Source organism: Microcaecilia unicolor, chromosome 7 (genome assembly GCF_901765095.1).
Source record: "Microcaecilia unicolor chromosome 7, aMicUni1.1, whole genome shotgun sequence".
In the NCBI taxonomy this organism is placed as follows: Eukaryota; Metazoa; Chordata; class Amphibia; order Gymnophiona; family Siphonopidae; genus Microcaecilia; species Microcaecilia unicolor.
This window is the reverse complement of record NC_044037.1, coordinates 87,888,031-87,909,768: the sequence shown is the minus strand read 5'-3', so window position 1 is coordinate 87,909,768 and position 21,738 is coordinate 87,888,031. Positions and strand designations below refer to the sequence as shown.

At 49.7% G+C, this 21,738-nt stretch overlaps 1 protein-coding gene and 1 long non-coding RNA gene across 4 annotated transcripts in view; both read right to left on the bottom strand.

The window, feature by feature from the left end:
* The window catches only part of HDAC8 (histone deacetylase 8), a 235,224-nt gene that overhangs the window by 149,122 nt on the left and 64,364 nt on the right, over positions 1-21,738 (bottom strand). The gene's annotated exons all lie outside the window — the stretch shown is intronic.
* LOC115474655 lies at positions 221-20,951 on the bottom strand. Its single transcript, XR_003942885.1, has 3 exons — positions 20,631-20,951; positions 20,309-20,449; positions 221-480 (listed from the first exon to the last, which is right to left on the bottom strand). It is a non-coding gene; the product is annotated as an uncharacterized LOC115474655 (long non-coding RNA).

Below are 21,738 nucleotides of genomic sequence, written 5' to 3'. Positions count from 1 at the left end.
GCCCAGATATCCTCTTGATGGGCAAGATAGTAAATCCTGAAATAATAAACTTGAAACTTGAAATAAACAGGACTGACCTGTTGTCGGATAAGTGAAAAGTCAGACAATACGGAAAACAATAGTAACCCGTTAAAAAAATGCACGGAAAACCTACTTTATGCATAAAGAACAGGCATAGGGTATCTTTAATATACTGTTTATTAACACTAATCAGCAACGGAAAAAAAATTGTACAGTACATATAAGGCATGACTTTTACAGCAGGCAATTTGAACATACAGAGAAGTATACAGTATTGTATTTCACAACACAGCAATTGTAGGGCAGGCAACCTGAACAGAAATACAGAACCGAGAAGAGCTCCATTTCTCAATATCACTGCTTTGTCTTCTCCAATCAATAACAGTATGAAGCGGACATCAAGACAGCAGAACTGAAACTGGAAACTCTCCACACTCCAAGTTCACAGGCAAAACAGATCTAAGGAATTAGAGTAAGAATAAAGTGATGTAAATGAAATGAACAAATAGGAATAGGTGTACATACAGTACTGTTTTGCATCAGTCTCATTGAGTACAAGAATCTTACCATGGTTCTGTTTCTGCAAAAGCACAGTCTCAGATCAAAAATGGTTTCCTGGCAGGAAAAGCATGGTCTCAGCTCAAAACATCTTTAGTGTTCACATTCTCTAACACCTCCTTTATCATCATCCAATGCTCAAACAAGCATTGTTAGAAGCAGGATCTCAGATAAAACATTTCTGCTAAAGCACGATCTCCGATCAAAAACGGTTGGTTCCCTGGCAGGAAAAGCAAGGTCTCAACTCAAAATTTCTTTAATGATTTCCTAACTGCAAAAGTGGGCTCCTGGGTACAAAAATTGCTGCCATGCTGTAAAAGCAAGGTCTCAGCTCAAAACTGGGAGAGAAGCCACGCGCTTCTCAATGGTGATGAGGGGTGCATGAAGCAGTATTAGTTGCAAAGCATTGTTTATCCACTCCTACCCTAGCTGATATAATATTTAACCATCTCTCTGACTTCATGAGCATCTTTCTTTAAATTAGTCACCTTACTCTCTAACTCTTCTTACTCTCTTACCTATATGTTCCATCTTTGCTTATACCCTATACTGTCAATTAAAATGTTCTATTATATATTGTGTTAACATTGTAAGTAGTATACTATGCCATACTTTGTATTGTTATTGGAATATTTTACTGCTGTAATTGCCTATTGCTCATGTTTGACTTATTCACTCTGTAAACCGCCTTGAGTAAATTCCTTCAAAAAGTAAATCCTAACAAATAAATAAATAAATTGTTCCCTTGCAGAGAAGCATGGTCTCAGTTCAAACATGGCTTCTTTGCAGCATTTGAATCCAGAAAATAGGAAGAGAAGCTGCATGCTTCTTAACAGCAACACGATGATGTCACTGGTGGTCTGTCATATGCTGGATGGGCGGATTAACGAAGGTTGGATAGTTGAGAGTGTACTGTATATATAATATAAAAACTGACACTCCTCCTCAACATGTAAAAAAGTAATATATTTTTTTATTATTTATATTATACTCAGTTTTAGTGCAATTCACCATATATTGACTATATATTAAAAATATAAACACATTCAAAAACACTAAAAAAAAAATGAGAATGTGCTCAGAAAACAAAAATATGCCAAACATGTCTGCAAGACTAAAGGCACCATGTCTATCATGGGTTTGCATTCATGCTCAGATAAAGGGTATGATACATACCTGTAGCAGTTGTTCTCCGAGGACAGCAGGCTGATTGTTCTCACGACTGGGTGACGTCCGCGGCAGCCCCCACCAACCGGAAATAAGCTTCGCGGGACGGTCGACACGCAGGGCACGCCCACCGCGCATGCGCGGCCGTCTTCCCGCCCGTGCGCGACCGCTCCCGCCAGTTGAATGACTAGCAAAAAATATGAAATACACAACTCCAAAGGGGAGGAGGGAGGGAAGGTGAGAACAATCAGCCTGCTGTCCTCGGAGAACAACTGCTACAGGTATGTATCATACCCTTTCTCCGAGGACAAGCAGGCTGCTTGTTCTCACGACTGGGGTATCCCTAGCTCTCAGGCTCACTCAAACAAGAACCCAGGTCAATTGAACCTCGCAACGGCGAGGAAACAACAGAAATTGACCTACGAAGAACAACTAACTGAGAGTGCAGCCTGACCAGAATAAATTCGGGTCCTGGAGGGTGGAGTTGGATTTACACCCCAAACAGATTCTGCAGCACCGACTGCCCGAACCGACTGTCGCGTCGGGTATCCTGCTGGAGGCAGTAATGTGATGTGAATGTGTGGACAGATGACCACGTCGCAGCCTTGCAAATCTCTTCAATAGTGGCTGACTTCAAGTGGGCCACTGACGCTGCCATGGCTCTAACACTATGAGCCGTGACATGACCCTCAAGAGTCAGCCCAGCCTGGGCGTAAGTGAAGGAAATGCAATCTGCTAGCCAATTGGAGATGGTGCGTTTCCCGACAGCGACCCCTAGCCTGTTAGGGTCGAAAGAAACAAACAATTGGGCGGACTGTCTGTGGGGCTGTGTCCGCTCCAAGTAGAAGGCCAATGCTCTCTTGCAGTCCAATGTGTGCAACTGACGTTCAGCAGGGCGGGTATGCGGCCTGGGGAAGAATGTTGGCAAGACAATTGACTGGTTAAGATGGAACTCCGACACCACCTTCGGCAGGAACTTTGGGTGGGTGCGGAGCACTACTCTGTTGTGATGAAATTTGGTATATGGAGCATGAGCTACTAGGGCTTGAAGCTCACTGACCCTACGAGCTGAAGTAACTGCCACCAAGAAAATGACCTTCCAGGTCAAGTACTTCAGATGGCAGGTATTCAGTGGCTCAAAAGGAGGTTTCATCAGCTGGGTGAGGACGACGTTGAGATCCCATGACACAACAGGAGGCTTGATAGGGGGCTTTGACAAAAGCAAGCCTCTCATGAATCGAACGACTAAAGGCTCTCCAGAGATGGCTTTTCCTTCCACACGATAATGGTAAGCACTAATCGCACTAAGGTGATTCCTTACTGAGTTGGTCTTGAGGCCAGACTCTGATAAGTGCAGAAGGTATTCAAGCAGGTTCTGTGCAGGGCAAGAACGAGGTTCTAGGGCCATGCTCTCACACCACACGACAAACCTCCTCCACTTGAAAAAGTAACTCTTTTTAGTGGAATCCCTCCTAGAGGCAAGCAAGACCCGGGAGACACCCTCAGACAGACCCAACGCAGTGAAGTCTACGCCCTCAACATCCAGGCCGTGAGAGCCAGAGACTGGAGGTTGGGGTGCAGCAACGCTCCGTCGTTCTGCGAAATGAGAGTCGGAAAACACTCCAATCTCCACGGTTCTTCGGAGGACAACTCCAGAAGAAGAGGGAACCAGATCTGACGGGGCCAAAAGGGCGCGATCAGAATCATGGTGCCGCGGTCTTGCTTGAGCTTCAGTAAGGTCTTCCCCACCAAAGGTATGGGAGGATAAGCATACAGGAGGCCGGTCCCCCAATGGAGGAGAAAGGCATCCGACGCTAGCCTGCCGCGTGCCTGAAGTCTGGAACAGAACAGAGGCAGCTTGTGGTTGGTCTGAGAGGCGAAAAGGTCCACCGAGGGGGTGCCCCACGCTCGGAAGATCTTGCGTACCACTCTGGCATGGAGCGACCACTCGTGCGGTTGCATGACTCTGCTCAGTCTGTCGGCCAGACTGTTGTTTACGCCTGCCAGGTACGTGGCTTGGAGGAGCATGCCGAACCGACACGCCCAACGCCACATCCCGACGGCCTCCTGGCACAGGGGGCGAGATCCGGTGCCCCCCTGCTTGTTGACGTAATACATTGCAACCTGATTGTCTGTCCGAATTTGGATAATTTGACAGGACAGCCGATCTCTGAAAGCCTTCAGTGCGTTCCAGATCGCTCGGAGCTCCAGGAGGTTGATCTGCAGATCCTTTTCCTGGAGGGACCACAGACCCTGAGTGTGGAGCCCATCGACATGGGCTCCCCACCCCAGGCGAGATGCATCCGTCGTCAGCACTTTCGTGGGCTGCGGAATTTGGAATGGACGTCCCAGGGTCAAATTGGTCCGGATGGTCCACCAGAGCAGTGAAGTGCGGCAACTGGTGGAGAGTCGGATGACATCTTCTAGATTCCCGGTGGCTTGAAACCACTGGGAAGCTAGGGTCCATTGAGCAGATCTCATGTGAAGACGAGCCATGGGAGTCACATGAACTGTGGAGGCCATATGACCCAGAAGTCTCAACATCTGCCGAGCTGTGATCTGCTGAGACGCTCTGGTCTGCGAAGCCAGGGCCAAGAGATTGGTAGCCCTCGCTTCGGGAAGGTAGGCCTGAGCCGTCTGGGTATTCAGCAGCGCTCCTATGAATTCCAGAGACTGAGTAGGCTGGAGATGGGACTTTGGGTAATTTATCACAAACCCCAGCAGCTCCAGAAGTTGAATAGTGCACTGCATGGACCGGAGGGCTCCTGCCTCCGAGGTGCTCTTGACCAGCCAATCGTCGAGATATGGGAACACGTGCACTCCCAGCTTGCGGAGATACGCCGCCACCACCACGAGGCACTTTGTAAACACTCGTGGGGCAGAGGCGAGCCCAAAGGGCAGCACACAATACTGAAAGTGCCGTGCGCCCAGGCGGAATCTGAGATACTGTCTGTGAGCTGGCAGTATCGGGATGTGAGTGTATGCGTCCTTTAAATCCAGGGAACATAGCCAATCGTTTTTCTGAATCATTGGCAGAAGGGTGCCCAAGGAAAGCATCCTGAACTTTTCTTTGACCAGGAATTTGTTCAGGCCTCTCAGGTCTAGGATGGGACGCATCCCCCCTGTTTTCTTTTCCACAAGGAAGTACCTGGAATAGAATCCCTGCCCTTCCTGCCCGGGTGGTACGGGCTCGACCGCATTGGCGCTGAGAAGGGCGGAGAGTTCCTCTGCAAGTACCTGCTTGTGAAGGGAGCTGAAAGACTGAGCTCCCGAAGGACAATTTGGAGGCAGGGAGGCCAAATTCAGGGCGTATCCGCACCGCACTATTTGGAGAACCCACTGGTCGGAGGTTATGAGAGGCCACCTTTGGTGAAAAAATTTTAACCTCCCTCCGACCGGCAGATCGTCCGGTACGGACACTTGTAGGGCGGCTATGGTCCCGTGGATCCAGTCAAAAGCCCGTCCCCGGCTTTTGCTGTGGAGGCGCAGGGGGCTGCTTAGGCGCACGCTGTTGACGAGAACGAGCGCGCTGGGGCTGTCCCTGTGCCTGGCGAGGCCTTCGGGCCGGCTGGTTGCACCTACGCTTTGCAAAAGAATAGGGTGCAGCCTGCCGTGCCCGGGAAAAACGCCCACCCGTGGGGGCGGGTGCTGAAGGCGCCCGGTGGGAGAGCTTGTCGAGAGCGGTTTCCCGCTGATGCAGTTGGTCCACCATCTGCTCGACCTTCTCACCGAAAATGTTATCCCCCCGGCAAGGGACGTCAGCCAGTCTCTGCTGGGTGCGGTTGTCCAGGTCAGAGGCACGCAGCCATGAGAGCCTGCGCATCACTATACCTTGGGCCGCAGCACGAGATGCCACGTCACAGGTGTCAAAAATCCCCCTGGACAGGAACTTTCTGCACGCCTTCAGCTGCCTGACCACCTCCTGATAAGGCCTGGACTGCTCCGGCGGGAGCTTATCGACCAGGTCCGCCAGCTGTTGCACATTGGTCCGCATGTGGATGCTCATATAGAGCAGGTAAGATTGGATGCGGGTCACGAGCATGGAGGATTGGTAGGCCTTCCTCCCAAATGAGTCCAGAGTGCGAGACTCCCGCCCCGGGGGCGCCGAGGCGGTATCCCTCGAACTCCGTGCCCTCTTGAGAGCAGAATCCACGACCGCTGAGTCATGGGGCAACTGGGGCCGCATGAGCTCTGGGTCAGAGTGGATCCTGTACTGGGACTCTGCTTTCTTGGGAATGGTGGGATTAGTTAGTGGTCGCACCCAGTTCCGGAGCAGCGTCTCCTTCAGGACATTGTGCAGCGGTACCGTGGAGGACTCTCTAGGTGGTGATGGATAGTCGAGGACCTCGAGCATCTCGGCCCTCGGCTCTTCCACAGAGACCACGGGAAAGGGAATGCTTATAGACATATCCCGCACAAAGGAGGCAAAGGAGAGACTCTCAGGAGGTGAGAGCTTCCTCTCCGGTGACGGCGTGGGGTCCGAGGGAAGGCCCGTAGACTCCTCTGAGGAGAAATATCTCGGGTCCTCCTCTTCCCCCCACGAGTCCTCATCCTCGGTATCGGACATTAGCTCATGTAGCTGCGTCCGGTACCGGGCCCGGCTCGACGTCGAGGCACCGAGGTCTCGGTGTCGTCGAGCGGTGGACTCCCGCGCCGGCGGGGACGGAGCTCCCTCCATCGACGTCGACGGGGACTCCACCTGCGTGGCTGTCGAGACCGGCACCGCAAGCGGCGGCGGTGTCGACTGCCCCGGCGCCGGGCTAGAGCTCGCCGGCGCCACAGTCATCGGCGCCGAGGGCGCAAGCACCCCCGGCGCCGGCACAGCCTGGCGCATCAGCCCTTCCAGGATCCCCGGAAGGATGGCTCTGAGGCACTCGTCCAGGCCCGCTGCCGGGAAAGGCGGTGGGGCCGGTAAGGGTGTCGGTGCCGGAAGCTGCTGGGGGCCAGGAGACGGCACCGAGGTGCCGGAACCCCGCCGCGTCGGTACCTCCACCACCGACGGAGATCTCTCCTCTCTGCGATGACGCTTCGGCGTCGACTCCTCTCAGGGTGCACCGAGGGCTCCCGGTGACGGCGCTTCTTGTCTTTTTTCCGGTGCACGTCACCGGTGCCGGAGGGCATGGAGGAGGAGGAGGTCGATCCCCCTCGGTCTAGGGGTACCGGGTCCGACAGGGTTCGGTCCCGTGGCTCACGAGTTGAGGGAGTGACCGGGGCCGACTGCCCACGCGGTCTCTCTACCCCACTCTCGCCGGCGGACCGGCGGGCCGACGGGACCTGTTCTCCTGGGGTCGCTGCCATCGGTGCCGATGTCTCGGGCATCGATACCAGTACCGAAGAACCGGTCTTCGATACCGATGCTGTCGAGGTCGACGTCGAGGGGCCGGCGCAAGTTCCAAAAAGACGGTCCCGCAGAACTTGCCTCGCAACCTGAGTCCGTTTCCGGAGACCGAGACACAAAACGCACGACTTGAGATTGTGCTCCGGCCCGAGGCACTGGAGGCACCAAGCGTGGGTGTCGGTCTGCGAGATCGGCCGGCCGCAGCGACCACACTTTTTAAATCCACTCGGGACCTTCGAGGACATCGACGGAAAAATCGCGTCGGCGAAGTCAAAGTCGGCAATGGTGGCTAAAATCACACCACGAAAACTGAAACCGACCGAGCGGCCACTAGGCCGCAACGAGGCGTCCCCGCTAGAAAGCGAGGGAAAGAAGGAGCGCGTGCTCCACACGCGCAAAATTCTTTTTTTTTTTTTTTTTTTTTTAATAAAAGAGAAAGAAGAAGAAGAAGAGGCCGAACAGGCCAAAAGCGACGATCCGCGTAAACGCGGTCGAAAAAATCCGGCGGCTGAAACGAGAGAGAGGGGAAAACACAACTCTCTCAGTCGCGGAAAAAAAGTAACTGGCGGGAGCGGTCGCGCACGGGCGGGAAGACGGCCGCGCATGCGCGGTGGGCGTGCCCTGCGTGTCGACCGTCCCGCGAAGCTTATTTCCGGTTGGTGGGGGCTGCCGCGGACGTCACCCAGTCGTGAGAACAAGCAGCCTGCTTGTCCTCGGAGAAACTGTATATTCTAATTCTGATTCCTCTGTATTTTTTTTTATAGAATTAGCAAATGTTTTGGTTCATTTTAACACAATTCCAATAATTTTAAGTGGAGACTTTAACCTGGTTCTTAATATGATACTAGATAGAAGTGGGAGCTGGGCTTGTTGATTTCCTAAAAGTAGAACCATTCTACATAGCTTAATATCAGAACTCAACTTAATTGATATTTAGAGACTACTTCATTCCAACACTCTTGATTTTACTTTCTTCTCACTCAATTGTATAGGCTACTTTCTTATTTCTAAAGATTCAGTTCCTTTAACCATTTGCTCCAATATTTTAGAAACTTACATTTCTGATCATGCTCCTATTGAAATACAAGTACAGCTTAAATTAACCAACACTATCCCTCAATAGCGCTTTAATCCTAAATTCAAAAATGAGCCCGATTTCAAATCACAGATAAAAGGTAAAATTATGTATAATCATACCTGATAATTTTCTTTCCATTAATCATAGCTGATCAATCCATAGACTGGTGGGTTGTGTCCATCTACCAGCAGGTGGAGATAGAGAGCAAACTTTTGCCTCCCTATATGTGGTCATGTGCTGCCGGAAACTCCTCAGTATGTCGATATCAAAGCTCCATCCGCAGGACTCAGCACTTAGAGAATTACACCCACGAAGGGACACTCTGCCCAGCTCACCACCGCCGAAACGGGGGAGGGGAATTAACCCAGCTCATCCCCACACAAGTGGGGGAGGGGAATCCGTCCAGCTCATCTCCGCGGAGCGGGGGAGGGACACCACACCCGCCGATGCGGGGGGATCTGGCTTATCCTGCAACCGCAACCGCGGGAGGAGCTGACTGACCCTAACACCGCCGAAGCGGGAGGGGTACAAAGCTGCCCTACAGCCGCACGAAGCGGGAGGGAGTGCCGGCAGAATTTTAAGTCTCAATCCAGCCCCGTAAAATGGAGGGGAGAGGAATGCAGCAGCTCACTGTAACACAAACTCGTCTTAACTCTTGAAGAATCCAAGTGAAAAAACTTGAACACGAAGTCTTTCTGAAGTAACTGAAGACTAAACTTGAACCTGAAATGCAACCAGAATAAAAACAGTACAGATATCTGGGAGGGGCTATGGATTGATCAGCTATGATTAATGGAAAGAAAATTATCAGGTATGATTATACATAATTTTACCTTCCATATCATCAAGCTGATCAATCCATAGACTGGTGGGATGTACCGAAGCAGTACTCACCCAGGGCGGGACATTGAAATCCCTGACCTCAACACTGAAGCTCCAAACCGGGCCTCCGCCCGTGCAGCCACAGTCAAACGGTAATGCTTGGAGAATGTATGAGCCGAAGCCCAAGTTGCCGCCTTGCATATCTCTTCCAAGGAGACGGATCCGGCCTCTGCCATCGAGGCCGCCTGAGCTCTCGTGGAGTGAGCCTTCAGCTGGATAGGCGGCACCTTCCCCGCGGCCACATAAGCCGCTGCAATGGCTTCCTTGACCCATCTTGCCACTGTAGGCTTAGCAGCCTGCAGACCCTTACGAGGACCTGCAAACAGGACAAACAGATGATCCGATTTCCGGAAATCATTGGTCACTTCCAAGTATCTGATGATGACTCGTCTCACATCCAGATATTTAAGAGCAGAGTACTCCTCTGGGTAGTCCTCCCTACGAAAGGAAGGGAGACAGAGCTGCTGATTCACATGGAAGCGAGAAACAATCTTGGGCAGGAAGGGAGGCACTGTGCGAATAGTCACTCCTGCCTCAGTGAACTGCAGAAAAGGCTCTCGACATGAGAGCGCCTGGAGCTCGGAAACTCTTCTGGCTGAAGTGATAGCCACCAAAAAGACTGCTTTCAATGTCAGGTCTTTCAGGGATGCCCTCGACAAGGGTTCAAAAGGCGGCTTCTGCAATGCTCTTAGTACCAGGTTGAGATTCCACGCAGGCACCACCGAGTGCAGAGGAGGGCGCAGGTGATTAACTCCCTTGAGAAAGCGCACCACATCTGGCTGTGAAGCCAGGGAAACACCCTTCAGGCGGCCCCTGAAACAAGTCAGAGCCGCTACCTGGACTTTAAGGGAACTGAGCGACAGACCTTTCTCCAGACCTTCTTGCAGGAACGCCAACACTGAAGAAATTGGAGCAGTGAAGGGAGAAAGTGAGCCTGCTTCACACCACGCTGCAAAGATACGCCAAACCCTGGCGTAAGCAGTAGAAGTAGAGCGCTTCCTCGCTCTCAGCATAGTGGCGATGACCTTGTCTGAGAAGCCCTTCTTCCTCAGACGCTGCCGCTCAATAGCCAGGCCGTAAGACCAAAGGAGGAGGGATCCTCCATCACCACGGGACCCTGATGTAACAGGCCCTGCTCCACTGGCAGCCGCAGAGGATCGTCGACTGAGAGCCTGATCAAGTCCGCATACCAGGGACGCCTGGGCCAATCCGGACTCACCAGGATTACCCTGCCGGGATGCTTTGCCACCCGGTCTAGCACCCTGCCCAACATGGGCCAGGGCGGGAACACATAGAGAAGCTCTTGTGTCGGCCACTGTTGGAGAAGATCATCTACTCCCAGGGATCGAGGGTCCCGTCCTCTGCTGAAAAAGCGCGGCACTTGGCAATTGGCCGATGACGCCATCAGATCTAGGCTCGGCTGGCCCCAGCGCTTCGTGATGTCCAAGAATGCCTGAGCAGATAGCTGCCACTCTCCGGGCTCCAAGGTATGGCGACTGAGAAAGTCCGCCTTGACATTCATGACTCCGGCAATGTGGGCCGCTGAAAGCTGCTCCAGGTTCGCTTCCGCCCACTGGCAAAGATTCATAGCCTCCTTGGCTAGAGGGGCGCTCTTGGTACCTCCCTGGCGGTTGACATAGGCCACAGCCGTGGCATTGTCCGACAGGACCCGTACAGGCTTCAACACCAGTACCGGGATGAACTCCAAAAGCGCCAACCGAATGGCTCTGAGTTCCAGGAGGTTGATAGACCACTTTGCCTCTGCAGGAGACCAGAGCCCCTGCGCTGTCCTTCCCAAGCAGTGGGCTCCCCAGCCCGACAACGAGGCATCCGTCGTGACGACAATCCACTCTGGGGTCACCAGAGGCATTCCCGCAGACAACTTGTCTGTCTGCATCCCCCAGCTCAGCGCCTTGCGCACTGCTGGGTCCAAGGGAAGGCGCACAGCATAATCCTCCGACAACGGAGTCCAGCGCTGCAGCAAAGAGTGTTGAAGTGGTTTCATATGAGCCCTGGCCCAGGGCACAACTTCCATCGTGGCCGTCATAGAGCCCAACAGCTGCACATAGTCCCAAGCCCGAAGGGGAGAGGCTACTAGGAACTGGTCCACCTGAGCCTGAAGTTTGACAATCCGATTGTCTGGCAGGAACACTCTGCCCACTTGGGTGTCGAATCGAACTCCCAGGTACTCCAGGGACTGAGTCGGGCGCAGCTGGCTCTTCTCCCAGTTGATGATCCATCCCAGGGAGCTCAAAAGAGCAACTACCCGGTCCACAGCTTTGCCGCACTCTGCATAAGAGGGGGCTTGGATCAACCAGTCGTCCAGATAAGGATGGACTTGTACCCCTTCCTTTCGTAGGAAGGCCGCGAAGACCACCATTACTTTGGAAAAGGTCCGCGGAGCAGTAGCCAACCCGAAAGGGAGGGCTCTGAACTGGAAGTGTCGTCCCAGGACTGCAAAACGCAGAAAGCGTTGATGAGGAGGCCAGATGGGAATATGCAGGTACGCTTCCTTGATGTCCAAGGATGCCAGGAACTCTCCTGCCTTCACTGCCGCTATAACAGAGCGGAGAGTCTCCATGCGAAAGTGCCGACTTTCAAGGCCCGATTGACCCCTTTGAGGTCGAGGATAGGCCGGACAGAACCTCCTTTCTTTGGTACCACAAAGTAAATGGAGTAACGTCCCTTGCCAAGCTGACTTTCTGGCACCGGAACGACCGCGCCCAGGCGGATCAGATTGTCCAAGGTCTGCTGCACTGCCACAGCTTGACCGGAGACTTGCAGGGAGAGAGTACAAACCCGTCTTTTAAGGGTCGGCAGAACTCTAGTTTGTAGCCGTCTCTGATGACTTCCAGCACCCACGCGTCTGAAGTTATTGTGGTCCACTCGCCCAGAAACGAGGACAGCCGTCCTCCAATCTGCACTGGGGCGTGGACCAAGACCCCGTCATTGGGTACGAGACCCTGGGGGAGGACCGGAGGGAGCACCTCCGGGACGGCGGTCTCTGCGAAAGGGATGCTGCTTGGGGGAGAAATTCCTCTTGAAGGAAGAGGGGGCAGAGGAACCCGACTTGCCCGGGCGGTACCGACGGGCTTCCTGCAACCGTCCTCTGGAGGTACCGGGACGAGTACTAGCCCGAGCCCTGACCTCTGGTAATTTTCTTGCCCTTAGACGTGCCGAGATCGGTCACGATTTTGTCCAGCTCGACCCCAAAGAGCAGCTTGCCTTTAAAAGGCAACCTAGCCAGGCGGGATTTAGAGGCGTGGTCAGCAGACCAATGTTTCAGCCAAAGCCACCGCCGCGCAGAGATTGTCTGAGCCATGCCTTTCGCTGAGGCCCTCAAGACATCATACAGCAAGTCTGCCAAATAGGCTAAGCCCGTTCCAGGGCCGGCCAATCAGCCCTCAAGGAATGATCCGAGGGGGAAGCCCGCTGCACCATAGTCAGGCACGCCCTGGCCACAAAGGAGCCGCAAACGGAGGCCTGCAAACTTAAAGCAGCCGCCTCAAAGGACGACCTTAAGGCCGCCTCCAATCTTCTGTCTTGGGCGTCCTTTAGGGCCGTGCCACCTTCCACCGGCAACGCCGTTTTCTTAGTCACCGCAGTGATTAAAGAATCCACGGTAGGCCACAGATAGGCCTCACGTTCACTTTCAGGCAAAGGATAGAGGCGGGACATAGCCCTAGCCACTTTAAGGCTCGCTTCTGGGACATCCCATTGAGCCGAAATTAGGGTGTGCATGGCATCATGCACGTGGAAGGTTCTAGGCGGGCGCTTCGTCCCCAGCATAAAGGCAGAGCCAACAGGGGCTGAGGGAGAGACGTCCTCCGGAGAGGAAATCTTCAAAGTGTCCATGGCCTGTAACAACAGGTTGGGCAAATCCTCTGGGCTAAAAAGCCGCGCTGCAGAGGGGTCATCCGCTCCATCCGAGCGGGGATCCGTCTCCTCCAAGGAATCCGCAAAGGACCGTTGGGAGATCTCAGACACGCTGCCCTCATCTACATCGGAGGAGACAAATTCCTCCAAGGCCTGGGAATCAACCCGAGGGCGTTTACCTCTGGGAACCTCAACCTCTTTACCAGACGAGGGAGCAGGGGCAGCGTTTTGCCTGAGGAAAGCCTGATGCAGCAGCAAAACAAACTCGGGGGAGAAACCCCCCAGACTGTGCACTTCCGCAGCCTGGGCAACAGCCCTAGACGCACCCTCAACCGGCGCTCGCAAGAGCGGGGGAGAGACATGCTGCGCATCCAAAATGGCGTCCGGCGCAACACTCCGCGAAGGAGCCGCGCGGGAAGAACGGCACTTAACTTTAGCCGCTTTTGTGCCGTCGCCCAAATTAAGGGCGTTCATGGCATTAATGTCTCCAACCTCAAGGGCGGCCCACGAAGAAGCCGTCCGAGCCGCGTGGCCGGCCAAGATGGCGGAGGCGAGGAGCGGGGGATGGGCGTTTATGGCGGGAAAAACCGCCACGCCGGAGGAAGGACCGGGACATTCATCGTCACGAAACTGTCACCCAACAAGGGCGAATCAGGCTGTAAGACCCCCGCATCCCCTCTAGAAGCGCTCAAGCGATCCGGGGAGCGACCCTTTGCGCCCTCGCCCTCCGACGCCATATGCCACGAGGAGAAGAATCGGGGAACCCCCTGCCCGCTATAAAAAGGTAAAAATTACCTGCTGTCCGCTCCGAGCTGTAACGAACTGGTGTCCCAGTGAGTAGCTGCAATGAACGTTTAAATAAACGTCGAAATAAACGCCTTTAAGGACGTTTAAAATTTTTTTTTTTTTTTTAACGGAGCCAGCGGGAGGGGGGAGAAAAGGAGGGACCTGGCACCACCAGGTTTGCACTTGCTCAAAAGAGCCCTCAACCCCAGGCACTCAACAAAACCTAAAAATTAGGCTTGGAGGCCTAGCCAGAGCTGCTGCTGTGTGTGACCACCACCTGCTGAGATAGAGAACATACTGGGGAGTTTCCGGCAGCACATGACCACATATAGGGAGGCAAAAGTTTGCTCTCTATCTCCACCTGCTGGTAGATGGACACAACCCACCAGTCTATGGATTGATCAGCTTGATGATATGGAACTGCTATTCAAAATTACTGTCAATTCAATAGGCTTGAAGACACATCTTTGTCAGCTTTGTGGGATACCTTAAAAGCTTATGTTCGTGGCTCCAGAATCAGTTTTATCTCTTCCTGGTACAAAAAGCAAAATGTTAGACTTCTTGAATTAGAAACTGACATTAGACAAAGAAACTGTGTATGATAAGACTCTACAATATACCTGCTTCTTAGATCTCTGTAAATTACAGAATGAATATAATTCTATTTATAGTAAACTGGCAACTCAACAACTTGCCAGTTTAGGTGCCAGATACTACTCCCAGCAAAACAAAATGGGTCATCTTCTAGCCAACCATCTTAAGGGTAAACGATTGAAAGCAAGAGTCACTTCCCTTGAACACTCCATCCATTCTATACCTATTACCAGTAATGATATCATCTTAAATAATTATAAACAATTTTGCAATCTGTTCTTTTGATTCTTCAGTCACTATCTCTGATATCCATAAATGTCTAAATATACTAAGCCACCCTACAATTTCCACAATGCAAACACACCAGCTAGATAAGCCACATTCCACAGTAGAAATACAAAAGGCCATTAAGCCTTTTCCTCTGAATAAAGCACCTGGTCCTGACAGCCTTAGTAATGAATACTTTAAATGTTTTTCCCAAGAATTGACTCTTCTCTTACATACATTTTTCTCCCATTTAGTCACTTCCCAAAAAGTCAAAGATGCCTTCCTTCTAGCACAAATCTTGTGCTCCCTAAACCAGGCAGGGACCTCTTTTTGTAACCAACTATAGACCCATTTCATTAATCAACCGGGATAGTAAAATATATGCAAACATAATAGCTAACAGGCTGGCCACCATGCAATATCACACATCATGATCAAAATGACTTCATGTCAAAACGATCTACCACTGACAATGCCAAACTGTTCTGCAATTTGCTATCCTTTAAGAAGAAATTTCCAGATTAGTTTATCACCTTGTCTCTACACTTGGAGAAAACTTTTGACATAGTTGAATGGATTTGAAACTCTGAAACAGTTTGGCTTTGGCCTCATCTTTGTAGATATGATTCATATTCTATATTTAAATCCTTCTGCTATGACGTGAGGGTGGGATGTGGCAGAGGGAAGGATCTGGAGCTGGCTCAGGAAGTGCTATTGGTGCAGGGACTGGTAAACAAAGCAAGTTTAAAGTCCAAGGAGGGAGGGAGAAGAGAAAGTGGTACTGGACTCGAGGTGGGGGGGTGGGGGGTTGAGGAGATGCTGGACTCTTGATGAGGGTGGAGGGAAAAAGAGGGAGTGGTATTGGACTCACAGGCTGAAAGAGAAATTGATGATGGATTTAGGAACGGTGTCCGAGGGAAAAAGAGGGAAAGTTGCTAGACTCATTGGGGGGGGGGGGGGGGGTGAGGAAAGGAGAGGCTCTGGACTCTTAGGGGAGATTTAGGGAAGGAAAGGGAGAGGTCCTGGACTCATGGGGGAGGCTTAGGGAAGAAGAGAGAAAGGTCCTGCACTTGTGGGGAAGAAGGGATATATGCTGAACCCATGGGGGGGGGGGGAGAGGGAGGGGGACAAGTGCTGGAACTGAAGGGGTAGGGGGATGGGAGAGATGCCAGTCTATGGGTGAGGGAAGTGGGGAGAGCAGAAGATGGCAGACCATTGGGGGGCTAGAGGGAGGGGAGATGTCAGACCACAGGGAGAGGGGGCCAGAGTAAGATAAGGAGAAAGATGCTGGACCCACAGGAGATGGAGCTACACAAATCCTGATGCCATGTTTCTTCCCGAGTTGTGAAAGTGGTAAACCAAACTTAGTAGGCTTTCACTTCTGGTGCAGTTTGCTGCCTACACAACCTGGGAAGGCACATGGAACTGGGGTTTGTGTAGCTGCATCTTCTGACACCAGGCTGGGTTTCCTGAGAAGGCTCTCCTCTCCAAGCTACTGCCCTGCTGAATACTGAAGCTGAACTTTTTTTTTTTTTTTGGGGGGGGGGGGGGGGGGGGGAGAGGAGCCATGGAATTGTTGGACCATAAGAGAGAGGGGAAAGGATATCTTGGAGAAGGCAACAAGGAAGCAAAGAGAGCGTGGACAGTGGAGTGGGAAAAAATGAAAATAGGTGTTTCTGTAGAAAAAAAAGATTGACAAAAAGGAAAAAAAAATATGTAGTCAATCTGTCCTTTCAGATTTGCAGTGAGAATTTTTCTCATTAAGTGCACGAAAGTTTTGTGCTGCAGTGTGTTGCTGCCCTGCTGAATACTGAAGCTGAACTTTTTTTTTTTGGGGGGGGGGGGAGGGAGAGGAGCCAGGGAATTGTTGGACCATAACAGAGAGGGGAAAGGAGAGGAGACAAGAGGTTGTTGGACCATAACAGAGAGGGGAAAGGAGAGGGGACAAGAGGTTGCTGGACCATAAGGAGGAAGGAAGAACAGGGGAGACAGGGAATTGTTGGCTCACAAAGGGAAAGGGGGAAGAGAGGGAACAGGGAATTGCTGGACTATAAGGTGGAGGAGAGGGGATAGGAAATTGCTGGACCATAAAAGGGAAGGGGGAGAGAGGAAATTGCTGGACCATAAAAAGGGGGAGAGAGGAAATTACTGGACCATAAAGGGGAAGGGGGAGAGAGGAAATTAATGGACCATAAAAGGGAAGGGGAGAGAGAGGGAATAGGGAATTGCTGGACTATAGAGGTGGAGGGGACAGGGAATTGCTGGACTGTAGGGGTGGAGGGGAGGGGGGACAAGGAGATGCTGGGCTACAAGGGTGTAAAGAAGTGAGAGAGAGGGGAGATACTTGGCATGGTGGAACCTCATTCACCCCAACAGCAATCCCAGTTTTGCCATAAATGGCTTCTTCAGGGGGTAGATCCACACGAACTGGGGCTAGACTCAACCATGACACTGCAAATCTGAAAGGACAGACTGACTACATATATATTTTTTTCCCCTTTTTGTCTATCTTTCCTTTCTATCATTTATTCCCACTGTCCACGCTCTCTTTGCTTCCTTGTTGCCTTCTCCAAGATATCCTTCTACCACAATCTTGTTTGGCCTTCCTTTTTCAAGCTCTACTTCCACAACTTCACCTTTCATTCTCTTCTGTTACAACTCCTTTATACACCTCTTCTTTTTAATCTCTCTTACCTGCCCACCTTCCTTTCTACTTTCTTCCCTTCCCTCCCAAATTTCATTAACACAATAGGTTTGTTCCTACGAGTCTAAGGACAGCGATTCCTGCTTCACAGTACATACCTTAACGCCTCTTTCCTGGGGTGACTGCACAGCTCTGAAATGTGCTAAGTACATGGTGTTGGCAGAACAACAAATGTTACAGAGTAGCTATTGTTATGTCAAACTTCATATCACTTTGCAAAAACAGAAAAAAAACAGGTCTCAACTTTCATATTGTGATACTGGACAATGTGTTTCCTACTGGAGGGCCTTTTCTCTTCCTCCTGATGTTTTTGTGATTGTAGGAGTGGGCATGTACTGGATGTACTACATTTATGTCATCTACCTCTTCCTCCCTCCTTTCCCTCTGATTCTTTTTTTTTTTTTTACTATCTTGTCTGTTCTCTGGTCCCCATGTCAGTTCACTTCTTCTTTGTCTATGTCCACCTGGTCTGTTTCCCCATCCTTTCTGTATCTATCTTTCTGTATCTGTCTAGTGCTTTCTCCACCTGACAGTAGGAAACACAAAAAAATACATAATACCCAAGGCATGTTCATGGATGGCATCCCTGAACTGAAAGCTAGGATGTCAGCAAAACAGCAGCCTGCTGAAAGTGCTCTGAGTAGTTCTGTATACACAGCACATCCCTTGGCCTCACTTATGCTATTCCCCCCCCCCCCCCCCCCCCCCCCCCAAAGTCTTCAGGCCATGGTCTTCACCAGACACATCCTTCCATCATGGGTGGGATAACAGCTCTTGTTTACTATAACATCCATGCAGTCAGGTGTTAGAGAGGTCTTTAGACTCCAGCCTCAGGCTACCAAAACACTGGCACCCTTGAGGGGCTGGTGCTCTGAGACAGTTGGGTGGGGGGGGGGGGGGGGTGGGGGGGGGAGGAAAAGAGCGAGAAATGTGCTGTCATAGGCTGCTTGGCTTTCTAGAAAAACAACACATGGTTTAGAGAACCTCTCTAACAGATTAAGCCATGGACCAATAATACTTATGTTCCCTTACTGCAAAGCAGAAGGTATCCAAGTTACTGACTCCAGGGTTCATGGCACAGACAGGACTGGTGAGCAATCAGAAATAGAGTAACCTGGCTGGAAGTTCGGCCTTGAACTCTGTTTTGTCCTGGTTTTCTTCCCTAAAGTCTCTCCGTTTCTATCAAAGGTCCTTAATATCACAGTCATGGTGGAAGATGGCGTTCAATTAAGTAGAAATGCTACTCCGGGGGGAATTCTGCAATGCTAATGCAAAACTGGTGCAGAATTCCCCATTTCTACAGACTGTGTAGAGTTCTGTGCAGTTTGATGTTGGAGCATCTTTGCCACGCTGCACTGCGTTTCCAGCTGCCTCCCTTCCTCTCTACCCACATGCACACGCACTACTCCAGTGCAAGAGGAGGAGCTGCCCAGCCGCACATCAGGCTGCTTCCACTTTCTCTGCTGCCTTGGCCCCCAGCAGTTCCTTTAAGCTGCATGGCTGTACAGTCGGGCCTATGACAGTAGAGAAAGTGGAAGCAGCTTGCTTTGCAGCAGGCAGCTCCTCTTTCTTAGTACGCTGGAGTGGTATGTATGCAGGGAGGGAGGCAAGAAGGGGAGGTGCCTGGAAAAAAGATGAATGGAGTATGGGGGTTGGCCTGATAAAAAAAGTGGACAAGGTGTGTGTGCGCGCCATGGGAAGGGGATGGAAGGCTGCAGGAAAGTGCATGGAGTTGTTTATGCCTTGGAATAGGGGGCTGAAGCAAAGTGGATGGGATTGTGTATGCCTTGGGGGGGGCGGGGCTGAAACAAGGTGTATGGAGTATGTGCCATGGGGAAGGGACTGCAGAAAAGTGGTTGAGGGATGTGTACAAACACAGGGCTGTGTTTCGGCAGGTATGCCCATCTGGTCAGATATAACACTGTATAAAACCATATACACAAACAAAAAAATATTAAAAATAAAAATGCAAAAATAATTAAAAAGAAATTAATGTATTTATCAGACATTTTATAGATCACAATTAAGTTGGGGTGAAAGTGGACAACCTTAACAGGAAGAAGTTCTATCATCCTTCAAGATTAAACTTGCCAGATAAGTCCAATATTATCACTGCAAATATTATGAGTGTTTGAACTGTGAAATATTGAAAAGATTAAGTGTTGGACATTTGCAATATAAGAAAAGATCTTCCCTTAAGGATTTTAATATGTGATGATGGGATAGTAGGTCACCGGGTTCTGAACACATTATAAAAATGTTTAAATATATTTTTTTTCATTTATTTGTAAAATTAAAGAGAAACTTGACATATTTAGTTGGTATTGAGTTGGGTCAAGTTTTTAATTTAATAAAAAACAACCCCATTATTTAGATATTTTGAGGTTTCTTTAGGCTAAGCCTTATGGGCCTCTCTCTATATTCCTTCTTATTGATGTTTTCTAAAGAGCTATACGAGTCCAAAGGCAGCAATTGTGGATGAAGCTTCATGATGGAATACAAGTAAACTGGATCTGTAATGCAGCAGAGTTCCAATGTTTAAAACATGTCAACCTTCTGTTTGGGTGGACCAAAAAATCTCATCAGCTGATGGTGAGTTGAAGTAACTTTATTCAGCACCAAGAGTGTATATAACCCGACATGGGGCCGTGTTTTGACAGATCTACCGTCTGTTTCAGGGGTCAGACACTTGTGATGAAAATCACAGTATGTGGGTGTGGAAGTAAAGAAGAATATCTGGTAACAATATTGCTGTGGTGCAGTATCAGCGCAACAGACAGTATAGAGCCAACCAAAACGTTTCATTTGCAACAAAATGTTTTGCAAATAAATGAAATGTATAAACTCCCGTGTGCATCAAACATAGATGACACATAAAGTGACATGTGACAACTTGGCTGGATTAATGTGTAAGAGATGAAAATGCCCACCATCATGGGCAGATATTAAGAAGTATCACATGTACAGCCAGATACTAATATGCATCAGTGCACAAGTGCAGAAAATCACATTCCCTGCCCAGCCGAACATTACTTACCACTGATGCTGTTCTGTCCCACAGGCGCAGAAGTGTCTTAACAATCTGGGTCTTTGCAGCCTGGAGGCAGGATGTTCCAATTACTCTACTCCACATCCCCCTACCAAAAAAGGAGAGAGTCTGTGCTTCTCCAGCCTCATACTGCAAGATAAAAATACAAAAAAAAAATCAGAAATATAATAAAGATACATATCTCATAGCACTTTACCTGGTAATTCTAGACAATGAACACAAGCATGCAGAGACAGGACATATCAACTTTATAAAAGTCGACAATTACTATAACCTAAGATTAAATATGAAAATAAAGGAATATACTTACTAGTGTAATCAGAAGAATCCTCCAGGATACCTCTACGTACCAAATCCAGAACAGTAGCTGGAGAAGATAGGGCAGCCATGGCCCTTAGAAAATGAACTGAGCAAGTCTACCCTTGCAGCCATCAATGACATCAATCAGAAAATAAGGAAAATCACATGTAGAGTGCTGCATGAAATACTGCAAAAGTATATAAACAATGCTTTAACTCCACCCAGAAAATATTAATAAAGGGTTGCTAATGTTAGAAGGGTAGAACGAGTGACCTGAATGACTACTCACCCAGCCTGTGAAAGCTGGAGTTGTGGTTTATGTACATATGAGTGGTTGACCTACTCACTCTCTTTCTTTGTGACCATGTTGCATATAACTAGCCTTAATCAGACAACTTTTTCTGCTATTCCACATTTAGCTTTTTTTTCTTTAATAAATAATGTATTCCTGGTGCCTCCTACCTAAGGGCACCATGAGAATCATTTGCACGTGTGCAGATTTGTCTATTCCGACACGTTTGTACTGCATCGGTGAGAGACATATAGGGGTGGCTTATTAAGAGGCTGTAATTTGCTTCTACATCTCACTAATCTACGACTCAGGTGTCCTACTCATATGGCTGCTATTTTTCAATTCCCAAACCTTATCATTACCTTACCCTTTTTGACAGTTCACTATGAACTTCCAGCACAATGTTTAAGGCAGACCTTGGTTTACTTCAAGGCACATGAAAGTATGTCTTCCAAAGTTCCATGATCTCATATAATTTTTTTAATTAATATAAAAGTTATTTTACTATGAGAAATAAAACACTCAGTACTGTGCAGTTGCAGAACCTATAACAAACTTCCCAAAGATAAACTGATGTCATCTCTTAAGAACTCAAAGGAAGATATGACAGCATTTTAAGCACAAAAGTGGTGTGGTAGCCGCATTAGCCCACTGTTAAAGGTAATAAATAGAGATAAAACAAAACATAGAAAAGAAAATAGGATATCTTTCTTATTAGACTAACAGTACATTTTTGGATTAGCTTTTGAAGGTAACCCTTCTTCTTCTTCTTCAGTTCAGAAATGAGCAAATGTTGACAAATATCAGAATATATAAGTGAAATACA